At 40.5% G+C, this 14,179-nt stretch overlaps 1 non-coding gene and 1 pseudogene across 1 annotated transcript; one reads left to right on the forward strand and one right to left on the reverse strand.

The window, feature by feature from the left end:
- LOC129476731 (septin-7-like) overlaps nucleotides 1-14,179 on the forward strand; it is a 172,681-nt pseudogene that overhangs the window by 116,634 nt on the left and 41,868 nt on the right.
- Nucleotides 13,487-13,559, reverse strand: TRNAK-UUU (transfer RNA lysine (anticodon UUU)). The gene has a single exon. It is a non-coding gene; the product is annotated as a tRNA-Lys (tRNA).

The following is a 14,179-nucleotide window of genomic DNA, read 5'->3' on the forward strand; positions in this document are numbered from 1 at the left end:
AAAAAAGATCTTCACACGTTTCTGTAGCGAGAGATGTGGTTCAGTAGTAGTGTGTCCTTGGCTTGCATAGGGTTCAAAAGCGTACACGTTCATCTGTTTTTCACAATTCTCACCATTCTATACTTTTCTCCTTTTAAAAGCATGTTTTGTGTGGTCACACTAAAATAAACATACTTTCCATTTCCACTCCCTAGGTCTCTGTATCACCCAAGGTGGATGTGCCAGCACGAGACCAGTGAAAGGAAGGGAATAGCGAAAATGAATTGTCTCACTCAGGATTTCTTTAGTTGGAAGCTATAAACCCACCACCATATTAATGTGCCCAATAATCCTCTGTTCGTTTTTGCCATATTGTTGAAGAGCAAGACAGAAAAACAAGAGTGCAGAGAAAAGGAGAAGCCTAGAAAATTTTCTTTTGAATTCCCTTGGTTTTCTTAGCAGTGACCATGTAGGGAAGCACGGTCTTGCTTTGATCTATTCTTCACCTTTGCCTTTTCTTTCCCCGACTTTTGCTAACCCATTCATTGTCCTTAAAATTGGGTCCTATTTTGAGACATAAATTGGAGAAGAATCTGTATTTTGGGGATGAAGGGGTGAGTGAATGACAGGTGATACTGAAGACAACAGAATTGCAAGATATACTGACCCTAAAAATGACAGTTTTTATATTTTGAAGAAATAGCTAAAAGAATAGGTTCAGAGCAGCCGAAATAGCTCAGTTGGGAGAGCGTTAGACTGAAGATCTAAAGGTCCTTGGTTTCAGTAGGTCTTTTTTTCAGTTTTGTCTAATAGAACCTTATTTTTATTTATTTATTTTTTTTATGGAGTTTCACTCTTGTTGCCCAGGCTGGAGTGCAATGGAGCGAACTCAGCTCACCCCAACATCCGCCTGCTGGGTTCAAGCGATTTACCTGCCTCCGTCACCCAAGTAGCTGGGATTACAGGCATTTGCCACCATGCCTGGCTAAATTTGTATTTTTAGTAGAGACGGAGTTTCTCCATGTTGGTCAGACTAGTCTCGAACTCCCGACCTAAGGTGATCCGCCTCCCTTGGGCTTCCAAAGTGCTGGGATTACAGACATAAGCCACAGCTCCCAGCTAATGCAACCCTTATACAACACTTGCATGCCAATCCCAGAAGGGTGTGCAGAACTCCAAATTTTTGCTGTTGAAAATCCGATAAATGTAATACACACACACACACACACACACACATATATATGCATCACTCTCTCCTTTGATTGCATATTCCACTGAAATCTTCCATGAAGTGCTGACATTAAATAAATTATTAAATGTCTTAAACCTAGGAAGTTATTTTATTTTATTTTATTGAGATTGAGATTGAGTTTTGCTCCGATGCCCCGGCTGAAGTGCAGTGGCGTGATCTGGGCTCACTGCAACCTCTGCCTCCGGGGTTCAAAGATTCTCCTGCCTCAGCCTCCCCAGTAGCTGGGATTACAGTCACCTTCCATTTCAAGTCGTATACAGTAGTCTAAATAATTTGTATCCCCCATTAGTATCAAGTATCTTCTACTCACAGCAGTTGCATATGCTCCATAATACCCAGAAAAAGAAAGTTACCTCCTGAAAATTATTACAAAAAGGGTTTTTCAGGAACGGGGTGTAGCTCGGTGGTAGCTCCCATGTTTTGCATGTATGAGGCCCCAGGTTTGATCCCCCATACCTCCAAAGGGTGGTTTTGCTCTGGCAGTGCTCAAACCTAATTTTCAAGCAACATAGACTTCTGCCTCCACACCTTTTTCTATCCTATTTCTGCACATATAGACAGTAAAGACGTAACCCAATGGGTTGGCTCCATTTATAACCCATCTCTGTGCTGTGAGCTTCAACATCACGGAAGGCGATTGCGGCGGCAAAAGGAAGGTGAAAAAGAAATGAGGAAGAATGGGATCCCAACAGGGTCTCTTGAACCCAAACAAAAGTGTGCACATCCACTGGCGGTTCACATTCACTCCCATTTTGTACTATGATTAAAAAGAAGGAAAGACAAAGAAGAAGGGGGAAAAGTGCCTCGCGGGCTTTCGATTTATTTATTTATTTATTTATTTATTTATTTATTTATTTATTTATTTTTGGAGACGGAGTCTCCCTCTGTAGCCCAGGCTGGAGTGCAGTGGCGCGATCTCGGCTCACTACAACCTCTGCCTCCCGGGTTCAAGCGATTCTCCTGCCTCAGCAGCTGGGATTACAGGCGCATGCCATCAGGCCTGAATAATTTTTGTATTTTTAGCAGAGACGGGGTTTCACCATGTTGGCCACGCTGGTCTTGAACTCCAGAGCTCAGGTGATCCAACTGCCACAGTTTCCTAAAATGCTGGGATTACAGGCGTGAGCCACCGCTCCTGGCATCATCTTTGTTTTCCTTTTTTTTTTTTTTTTTACATTAGTTTTGTTGTCTGGGCCAAAGAACAGAGGGAAAATATCTGTCTGCTGATTTATCCTCCAGTCTCTCCCTGTCAGCCTGCTCAGAGATCACAGCCACAAGTGTGATCCAATACTGAGACAAGGACTGCTGTGGCTTTCTAGCCTCTTGAGATGGAAGTGAAAGGACGCTGGATGACCGAACAAAGACTGTTGGGGAATTAGAGGCCTTCAACACGCGAGGAGCAGAAACCAATACGGATCAACAATTCCATACTGATATTCCATAAAATTGATTCATTTTCCTGTATTTCCTCAGCCATTCCATTTTCCTTGTTAAAATAAAACATTGTCTGGAAACCTCTCAGCAGCCAATGGGCCAGGCGCGGTGGCTCACGCCTGTCATCCCAGCACTTTGGGAGGCCGAGGTGGGCGGATCATGAGGTCAGGAGATCGAGACCATCCTGGCTAACACGATGAAATGCCGTCTTTACTAATCATACAAAAAATTAGCCAGGCATGTTGGCGGGCTCCTGTAGTCCCAGCTACTCGGACGGCTGAGTCAAGAGAATGGCGTGAACCAGGTGGCAAAGCTGGCAGTGAGCCGAGATCGCGCCACTGCACTCCCACCTGGGGGACAGAGCAAGACTCTGTCTCAACAACAGCAACAAAAAAACAAAACAAAACAAAAAACAGCCAACAGAGGACTCGTGAAAAAGTAGGAAAGGTTTTCCTGTCACAATGGAAAACAGACGCAAAGTAAAAGGTGAGTGGATCGCAGGTGTGTTGAGCACTTCCTCAGCTAAAAACAAAACAAACGTTTTTTGTTCTTTCTCTGTCAATTCCATCACAACTACATTGCATGACGAGGAAACTGCCAGGAAATCCTATCCACTGATGATAACTTTTAGGTGTTTCCAATGCTGCATGTTTCAAAATTGCTGTCCTCTGTGTATATGTTTGCTGTTGAATCAAAAGTGTCTTTGAGAGGCAACAGAGAACCATGTTTGTCATCAGTCCACCAGTCTAACGCTCTATCAGCCTGGGCTGTCCTTACTTCTTGATTCTTTTGTTCAGTGGAAATATCCATAACAAGCATACAGGAGGGATATTGTCTAGTGAAACCTGTTTAGCTTAAGACTGGCTGTGTGCCCCAGGGGCCAATCATATGTTTGTTATAAGATACATTTTTTTTTAAGGAAGGGAATGCAGACATTTTCTTTTCATTTCATACTTTTTTTTTTTCCCTTCTATCCACGGGTTCTCTCCAGGCACTTTAAGCAAATAGTGGCATGTTAGTCACAGTGGACACTGCATAGGAGAGTAAGGGGTGAGGGATTAGGGTTCTACAAGCAGAAGGCCAAATTCCAGGCCCAACCTCAGATCTATTGAATCAGAATTGCTGAGGGTGGGGCCCAGCCGCCTGTGCTTGAATAAGCCCTCAAGTGACTCTGATGCTAAAGTTTGGGAAGCACTGTTCTAAAGGATTAAGAAGAGGGTCCAGGACCAGGCACCTGATGAGGAGGAAGTTGTTCCCGGGGTTCCCTGCCTATTCTCAAGCAAAAACTCAAACCACCTAGGAATGTCAATGAGGTTTGTATTTGCCTTACATCAGGGATGGGGGTGGATTTATTATCTCTTTGACACCGTCAATATGTCAGGTGATTTTGGTGGTCACACACAAGAGACTCTGATTTTCCTGTAGAAGAACTCACCAGAGTTCTAGTGAGCCAAGAGACTCTTTCAAGACAATTTTCTTTATTTCTTTCCTTTCTTATCATTCTACCCTCCCTTCTCTTTCTTTCTCTCTTCTTTCTCTTTCTTTCTTTTTCTTTCTTTCCTTTCTTCCTTTCTGTCTTTTTCTTTTTCTCTTTCTCTGTCTCTCCCTTTCTTTCTTTTTCCTCATTCCTTTTTTCTTTTCCTTTCTCTATCTCTTTCTTCCTCTCTTTCTCTCTCTCCCTTTCTTTCCTTTTCTCTCATTTCTTTTTTTTCTTTTCTTTTTTTTTTTTGAGGCAGTGTCTCACTCTATCACCCAGGCTGGAGTGCAGTGACATGATCTCGGCTAACTGCAACCTCTGCCTCCTGGGTTCAAGTGATTCTCCTGACTCAGCCCCCTGAGTAGCTGGGATTATAGGTGCACATCACCATGCCCAGCTAATTTTTAGTATAGGTGGGGTTTCACCATGTTGACCAGGCTGGTCTTGAATTCCTGACCACAGGTGATCTGCCCCCCTTGGCCTCCCAAAGTGCTGGCATTACAGGCATGAGCCACTGCACCTGGCCACCGATTCTGTCATTTCTTTGTCACATAAAAAGTAAAAACATGACCCAAATCATTGCCTTTAGTGCTCTCTTATTTCTATTTCTATTTGGTCAGCCTCTGTACCAGCCAAAGCAACTGACACAGCAGGAGATGAAACGAGGAAACATGAACCAGCTTTTACAAGATCTCTGGATCATGTTTCACTGTCAACTGTAAAACTATTTGTCTAGCCCTAGTTCGGAAAGATTATCTTCCACGTTTTTTCCTTAAATTTTTATAGTTCTACATTTTACATTCATATCTGTGATCCATTTTAAGTTCACTTTTGTGAAGTCATGAGACTTATTTTTCTTTCATGGAATTACTATTTATGCAACTTTGTCAAAAACCTGTTGAGAATATTTGTGTGGGTTTATTTTTCCATTCTCTCTATTAATCCATATGCCCATCTCCTTGCCAATACTATACAGTCTTAATTACTGTAGTAATAATACAATAGTACAAGAATACAACCATGTACTACAATAGTCTTGAAATCAGACTGCTTGTTCCTCCTAGATTATAAATAATTATTCTAATTCCTTTGACTTTGTGGGAGAAACCTGATGGGAGGTAATTGGATCATGGGGGTGGCTTCCCCCATACTGTTCTGGTGATAGTGAGTGAGTTCTCATGAGGTCTGACAGTTTTATAAGTATTTGGCAAGTTCGTCTTTTGTCCATAGTTCTTTCTCCTGCTGTCATGTAAAGAACGTCCTTGCTTCCCATTTCCCTTCTGCCGTGGTTGTAAGTTTCCTGCAGCCTCCTCAGCTGTGTGAAACTGTCACTCAATTAAACCTATTTCCTGGTCGGGCGCGGTGGCTCACGCTTGTAATCCCAGCACTTTGGGAGGCCGAGGCGGGCGGATCACGATGTCAGAAGATAGAGACCACGGTGAAACCCCATCTCTACTAAAAATACAAAAAATTAGCCTGGCGTGGTGGCGGGCGCCTGTAGTCCCAGCTACTCGGAGAGGCTGAGGCAGGAGAATGGCGTGAACCCGGGAGGCAGAGCTTGCAGTGAGCCGAGATTGCGCCACTGCACTCCAGCCTGGGTGACAGAGCAAGACTCTGTCTCAAAAAAAAAAAAATAAAATAAAATAAAAATAAACCTATTTCCTTTATAAATTACCCAGTCTCGCCCAACACAGTGGCTCGCGCCAGTAATCCCAGCACTTTGGGAGGCTGAGGCTGGCGGATCATGAGTTCAGGAGTTCCAGACAAGCCTGACCAATATGGTGAAACCCCGTCTCTACTAAAAATACAAAAATTAGCCAGGTGTGGTGGCCTGCACCTGTAGTCCCATCTACTCAGGAGACTGATGAAGAAGAGTCGCTTGAACCCAGGAGGCAGAGATTGAAAGCGTGCCACTGCACTCCAGCCTGGGCGACACAGCAAGACTCCATTTAAAAAAAAAAAAACAAAATTGCCCAGTCTGGGATAGTGTTGTCATAGCAGTGTGAAAACGGACTAATACACATTCTGTCTTTTTCATGACGTACAGTGTTAGCTTTTCTCTATTCCTATTTTTCTGAGACTTTTTCTCATGAGTAGCTATTGAAGTTTGACAAATGCTTTTTCTACTTTGATATGATTGTGTGATTTTTTTAGCCTGTTAATGTGATGGATTGTTGCAAGAAGTCAGGGACCCCAAACAGAGGCACCAGCTGAAGCTGCAGCGGAGGAACATAAATTGTGAAGATTTCAGGGACATTTATTAGTTCCCAAAATTAATACTTTTGTAATTTCTTATGCCTGTCTTTACTGCAGTCTCTGAACATAAATTATGAAGATTTCATTGACATTTATCACTTCCTCAATCAATACTCTTATAATTTCCTATGCCTGTCTTTACTTTAATCTCTTAATCTCATCATCTTCATAAACTAAGGATGTATGTCACCTCCAGACCCTGTGATGATTGTGTTAACTGTACAAATTGTTTGTAAAATATGTGTGTTTGAACAATATGAAATCTGATTGTAAAACATGGGTGTTTGAACAATATGAAATCAGGGCACCCTGAAAAAGAACAGAATAACAGCAATTTTCTGGGAAAAAGGAAAGATAACCATAAGGTCTGACTGCCTGCAGGGTTAGGCAGAATGCAGCCATATTTTTCTTCTTGCAAGGAGTCTATAGACAGACGTGTGAGTACAAGAAATATCACTGAATTCTTTTCCCAGCAAGGAATATTAGTAATTGATAATGCTGGGGAAGGAACGCATTCCCAGGTGTAGGCCTATAGACGACCACTCTGGGAGTGTGTCTTATGTGGTGGAGAGAAGGGATGAAATACGCCCTGGTCTCCTTCAGTGCCCTCAGGCTTACTAGGATTGGGAAATTCTAGCCTGGTAAATTCTAGTCAGACTTGTTGTCTGCTCTCAAACCCTGTTTCCTATTAAGATGTTTATCAAGACAATGCATGCACAGTGGGACATGGACCCTCATCAGTAATTCTAATTTCGCCCTTGCCTTGTGATCCTGCTCTGCCCTTTTGCCTTGTGATCTTTTATTGCCCTTTGAAGCATGTGATACCTGTGATCCACTCCCTATTTTTACACCCCTCCCCTTTTGAAATCCCTAATAAAAACTTGCTTGTTTTGTGGCTCAGGTGGACATCACAGAACCTGCCGATATGTGATGTCACCCCCAGATACCCAGCAGTAAAATTTCTCTCTTTGTACTCTTTCTCTTTATTTCTCAGACAGGCCAACACTTAGGGAAAATAGAAAATAACCTACGTTGAAATATTGGGGGCTGGTTCCCCTGATAGTGGATTGCAGTGATTGTTTCTAAATTTACCTAGTCTTACATCTCTGGAATAAACCCCACTTGGTCATGGTGTATAATGCTTCTTATATATTGCTGAATTCCATTTGATAATATTTTGGTAAGTATTTATGCAATACTCATTGTTTTGTACCATATTTACCTGGTTTTGGCATCAGGATGCTATTACCTTCATAAATAAATGGAAAGTTTTCTGTCCTCTTCTGTTTTTTTCAGAATAGATTGTGTAGATATTGTTTTGATTCTTTAGGCACTTCTTTTCTTTTTTGAGATGGAGTCTCGCTCTGTCGCCCAGGCTGGAGTGCACTGGCACGATCTCGGCTCACTGCAACCTCCGCCTCCTGGGTTCAAGCGATTCTCCTGCCTCAGCCTCCCGAGTAGCTGGGACTACAGGTGCCTGCCACTATGCCCCGCTAATTTTTGTATTTTTAGTAGAGACGGGGTTTCACCATGTAAGCCAGGATGGTCTCGATCTCCTGACCTTGTGATCCACCCGCCTTGGCCTCCCAAAGTGCTGGGATTACAGGCATGAGCCACTGTGCCCAGCCAGATTCCTGATTTTTTTTTTAATTTATGTTACAAATGAATTCCCTTAATAGTTACGGGGTTATAAAGAAAGTATTGCATATTGAATTAGTTTTCTTAATTTGTGTTTTTCAAGAAATTAATGTATCTCATCTAAACTTTCAAATTTATGTGTAAAGAGTTATTCAGAGTGAGGCAGAAATTTAAAAATAAATATGCATTCATTCACTCCAAGAAAAGTAACAGGCAAGCAAAGGTTAAAAAGAAAAGAAACAAGTTTTCCTCTGCTTAGCAGCTCATTTCAAGGACCGTTATAACACTGTCTGAAAAGCCAAGGCCGAAGGAATGCGTTCCAGACACATGCAACCCCTGTCGTTCCCCCCAAGAGCAAGGTTGAAGGGAAAAAAAAAGAGAGAAAGACAAATTTCTTTACTGTTACTCCTTTCCCTGGCTTCTTAAGCATAACAATGTTTTACAAATGTCTGTATTTAGCCACTTCTTGTTTTTCTTTTGATGCAGATGCAAGGCCACAGGTTACACATTGTATGAATAACTGCCTTTGTTTTGCTTATAAAAACTCCCTCTCTGTCTTTGTTCAATGTTCAGCTTTTTTTGTTTGTTTTATTTTGAGACAGAGTCTCCCTCTATAGGCCAGGCTGGGGTGCAGTGGCATGATCTCAGCTCACTGCCACCTCTGCCTCCTGGGCTTAAGCAATTCTACCTCAGCCTCCTGAGTAGCTGGAATTACAGGTGTGTGCCACCATGCCCAGTTAACTTTTTTATTTTTAGTAGTGATGGGGTTTCACCATATTGGGCAGGCTGGTCTCAAACTCCTGACCTCAGGTAATCTGCCCTCCTTGGCCTCCCAAAGTGCTAGGATTACAGGCATGAGCCACCAGGCCCGGCCAGTGCTCAGCTTTTTGGATGTGAATCCACTGAGTGGGTTCGTCCCTTAAAATAAAGATCCTACTGTTCTCCCATATCAGCCTCTCCATTCCTCAGTTTACCATAACAATAGTATTCTCTTATCCTAATATTACTTTTATATATTAGGATATAATATATCATACTACATATGATATATAAAATATTACATTAATAATATATTATGTTAATATTTTATAATAAATAACATAATTATAAATATTTACTTATTAACAATTTATATTATATATTATGTATTTATATTATTAGGATATAATATATCCTTATAGATTATTAGGATATAATATATCCTTATAGATTATTAGGATATTATATATATATATATATATATTCCTAATAATCTTGAGGATGCTTTTCTTTCCTCATTTTTTAACCCTAGCTTGCCTCTTCCCTTTCCCTGACAGCTGGTTCTTGGCTCCTCTCCACCTTCTCTCCCGTTTATTTCTAAATGAACTTTTCACAAAAGTGCAGGGCACTCCTAATATCGTTTATGTACATTTTAAGCACTATGTTAAGATTCAGATGTAGCTGCTATTTTAATTTCCACATCACTTTCCATTTTTTTTTCCTTCTCCACATGCTCCACTTTAAATATTTCTGCAGCATAGGCTGAGTCTGGGCCCAACTGGGGAGAGATGTGAGGCCAGATAAACCTAGAGTAGAGAAATGTTGTTTCCTGCCTGGGAAGCCTCTGACCTTACAAGGGGGAGAAAAAGGTCTGCGACAGAGTTTCGCTCTTGTTGCCCAGGCTGGAGTGAAATGGTGCTGTCTCTGCCCATTGCAACCTCCACCTCCTGGTTCAAGTGATTCTCCTGCCTCAGCCTCCTGAGCAGCTGGAATTACAGGCACCTGCCACCACGCCCAGGTAATTGTTTTTTAAATGCTGGTATTATAGGCGTGAGCCACCGCACCCAGCTAAGTTTTTCAAAGGAAATCATCCAAAAACATATTCTTTTGATGTCAGCAGTATCTATAGTGATATCCCCTTTTTATTCCTGATATTGGTAATTTGTGTCATCTCTCTTCCTAAAATTTCTCAGTTTTACTAGAGGTCTTCTTTTATTTATCTTCTAAAGGAACTAGCTTTTTGTTTGTTTTTCTTTTTTCGTGTGTGTTCAGTTTCATTGAAGTTTGCTCTTATTTTTATTGTTATCTTTTTTCTATTTGCTTTGGGTTTATTTTGCTTTTTTCCCACCTGGGCTCTTCCAGTAAGAGCTTGAGACTTCTTTTTTTTTTTTCTAATGTATTCAGTTAGTGGTATATATTTCTCTCTCAGTGTTTTTTTTTTAGGTTATCTTGAAAATTTTGATATATTGTGCTTTCATTTTTATTCAGGTTAATTTATTTTTGGATATCTACTAAGGCTTTCTCTTTGTCCTGTGTACTATTTAGTAGTGTGTTGTTCATTTTCCAAGTTTTGGATATTTTTCTGTTGTCTTTCTGTGACTGACTTTTAGTTTGATTTCATTGTGGTCAGGGATCATACCGTATGAATTAATTCTTTTAAATTTGAGGTTTGTTTTATGGCCCAGGATATGTTCTATCTTGACCTGTGTTCTGTGTGTTCTGCTTTTCTTGTGTGGACTCTTCTTTAAATTTTGACTGAATTCTGTTAGCTGAAGATGATTTTGAGTTCTTCAATATCTTTGCTGATTTTCTGTTAGCTCTTCTACTAATTATTATGAGAGAAGTGTTGAAGTCTCTAATGTAATTGTGGATTTGTCTATTTTTTTAAATATTTTTTCTTTACGTATTTTGCAACTCTGTTTTGTTTATACATATTTAGGATTGTTATGTCTTCTTGGTGGATTTTTAAATTTTTTTCTTTGTTCTAAAGTTTATTTTAGGCCAGACGTGGTAGCTCACACCTGTAATCCCAGCACTGTGGGATGCTGAGGCAGGTAGATCACCTGAGGTCAGGAGTTCGAGATCAGCCTGGCCAACATGGTGAAACTGTGTCTCTACTAAAAATACAAAAATTAGCCAGTCGTGGTGGCACATGCCTGTAATTCCAGCTACTTGGGAGGCTGAGGCAAGAGAATCACTGGAACCCTGGAGGCAGAGGTTGCAGTGAGCGGAGATCATGCCATTGTACTCTAGCCTGAGTGACAAGAGTGAAACTCTATCTAAAAAAATAAATAAATAGATAAATAAATAAAGTTCATATTATATTAATATACTCACTTTTGCTTTCTTTTAATGAGCATTTGAATGTTATACATTTTTATACTCTTAATTTCAACCTGTCTATATAATTATATTTGAAATAAGTTTCTTGTAGACAGCATTTAGTTGGATTATATTTTCTAATCTACTCTGTTAATCTCTGTCTTTTAATTAGTACCTTTAGACCATTTATATTGAATGTAATTATTGATATGTTAGGGCTTAAATCTAGCAGTTTGTTTCCTATTTGTACCCTGGTACTATCATTTTGTGGGGATATGTATGTATATATGTATGTATTAAAGCCTTCTTTATGGACTACTTGTATACTTCTTAGAATTTCATTGTCATTTATCTGTAGTGTTTTTTTGTGTGTATGGGTTTTTTTTTTCCTCCTGCCTTAGCCTCCCAGGTAGCTGGGATTACAGTCATGTGCCACCATGCCCAGCTAATCTTTGTAGTTATAGTAAAGACAGGGCTTCGCCATGTTGGCCAGGCTGGTCTCGAATTCTTGACTTCAGGTGATCCCCCTTGGCCTCCCAATGTGTTGGCATTACAGGCATGAGCCACTGTGCCCAGCCTATCTGTAGTGTTTTTAAATGATCTCTTTATATAACTCTTTTAGTGATTTTTCTAAGTATTACAAGATATTTATTTAATTTATCACTGTGTACTGGTGTCATTATTTTATCAGTTAAAGCGATATGTGTCATCTTTACCTCCCTTTTTGTCACTTTTCCTCTCCCACTTGTAATATAATTGTCTTAAATTATTTCTTCTACATATATTTAGAACCACACTGGACCATGTTATACATTATTTATTTTTTTTTTTTGAGACAGTGTCTCACTCTGTCGCCCAGGCCTGAGTGTAGTGGCATGATCTTGGCTCACTGCAACCTCCATCTCCCAGGTTTAAGTGATTCTCCTGCCTCAGCCTCCCGAGTAGCTGGGACTACAGGCATGTGCCACCACACCTGGCTAACTTTTTGTATTTTTAGTAGAGACGGGGTTTCACCATGTTAGCCAGGCTGGTCTTTATCTCCTCACCTTGTGATCTGCCTGTCTTGGCCTCCCAAAGTGGTAAGATTACAGGCATGAGCCACCACACCTGGTCATGTTACGCATTTTGCTTCAACTGTTAAATATAATTTAGAAGGCTCAAGAGAAAAAGGAAAATGTATTGTTTCTATCCATTTTTTTTCTTGCTTACCATGTTCTTTCTTCTTTCCTGATGTCAATGATTTATTCTTTTATCATTTCTTTTCTGTCTAGAGAAATTTAGCTATTTTTTAAAGGATAATTCTGCTAGCAGCTAATTATCTTAGTTTTCTTTGCTCTGAAAATGTCTTGATTTCTTCTTCAGTTCTAAAGGATATTTCCTCTGGATATGGAATTCAGAATTAACAATTCTTTTCTTTCCATCCTTGAAAACTGTTGTGCCACTCTTTCTGACCTCTGTGATTTCTGATAAGATACCCACTGTTAGGCAAATTGGTTTTCTTTATAGGTAAGGTGTTTTGTCTCTTTTGTTGCTTTCAATATCTCTTTATCTGTTTTTAGAGTTTAGAAATTTTGATTGATTTTGCTTTCAGTCAACCGTTGAAGGAGATTCTTCTCTAAAAAGTACATAAAAATGCAAATCTCCAGTTAAACAATCTCTAAAATAGTTTAGATTTCTGTATTCTGGTGTTTGAAAAACAAGTTCACTAAGGCAATCCCTTAGGGCTGGTAATTTCATGATGTAAATCATTTCACATTTGTAAAGCATAAAGTAGCAAAGTTTTAGTCACTGCACAAACAAGTATCTGAACCTATTCCTGTGTTTAATTGGTATAAACTATCTAGGGCGGCAGTGCCCCACCTTTTTGGCACCAGAGACCGTTTCATGAAAGACAATTTTTTACATGGATGAGGGAGCCGGGGTGGAGGGATGATTGGGGATGATTCAAGCACATTAGATTTATTGGGCACTTTATTTATATTGTTATTACATTGTAATATATAATGAAATAAGTATCCAACTCACCGTAATGTAGAATCACTGGAAGCCTTGAGTTTGTTTTCCTGCAACTAGATGGTCCCATCTGGCAGTGATAGAAAACAGTGACAGATCATCAAGCATTAGATTCTCATAAGGAGCCCGCAATCTAGATCCCTTTCATGCGCAGTTCACAATAGGGTTTGGGCTTCTATGAGAATCTGATGCCTCCGCTTACCTGGGAGGCAGGGGAGCTCAGGTGGTCATAAGAGCTATGGGGAGTTGGTGTATTAGTACAGATGAAGCTTCGCTGGCTGTCCTGCCACGCTGCCTGGTACCTGGTCTGTGTACTGGAGATTGGGGACTCCTGATCTAGAATAAAATAAAGAGTTCGCCTGAACAGGGACTTGAACCCTGGACCCTCAGAGTAAAAGTCTGATGCTCTGCCAGCTGAGATATCCAGGTACTCATTTTTTTCCATGGAGTATCTAATCTAGATTTCTTCATTTGTTCCGTTCATTTTATGTTTCATGTTGCAATTTGCAAATCACGTTACTTGAATTCTCCTCATTTCGAAGACCCTGTTTAAGAGAGACATTATAATCGCTAGGAACATTTTCCTTTTCTCTTTTTAAACATCTCCTTTCTGTAGATTTTCGTAACCTGAGATGGGGCGTCTTCTACGCAAAGCACTGCGGAGTTGCTAGATACAGAGGGTGTCATTCTCGCCAATTAGCTGCAACCTAAACTTCTGGAGGCAATAGTAGAGCTACTTTTGTTCGTATCCCTCAGTATTATCCTGTATGTCTTTCTTGTAGGCTTTTCAGGCAGAGGGGAAGAGAGACGAAGCAGGAAGAATTTGAAGATGCAAGAGAACATTCCATAATGGACCCCTTTCTGTTGGTAGATGAAACTGCCAGCCAGGCCTCACGTTGGCAAGTGGACCGCAGACCCGCGGTCTGGCTGGCCAGAGAGGGAAAACCTCGTGTAGCAGTGTCTTTTGGTTTAGCATTCAGTGCCACTTTTGCTGGTCACAGTGTGAAGGTTTTAGAAATAGTGATGTTAAACACAGCAAGACTTTTTCT

This window comes from Symphalangus syndactylus, chromosome Y (assembly GCF_028878055.3).
Source record: "Symphalangus syndactylus isolate Jambi chromosome Y, NHGRI_mSymSyn1-v2.1_pri, whole genome shotgun sequence".
Lineage (NCBI taxonomy): Eukaryota > Metazoa > Chordata > Mammalia > Primates > Hylobatidae > Symphalangus > Symphalangus syndactylus.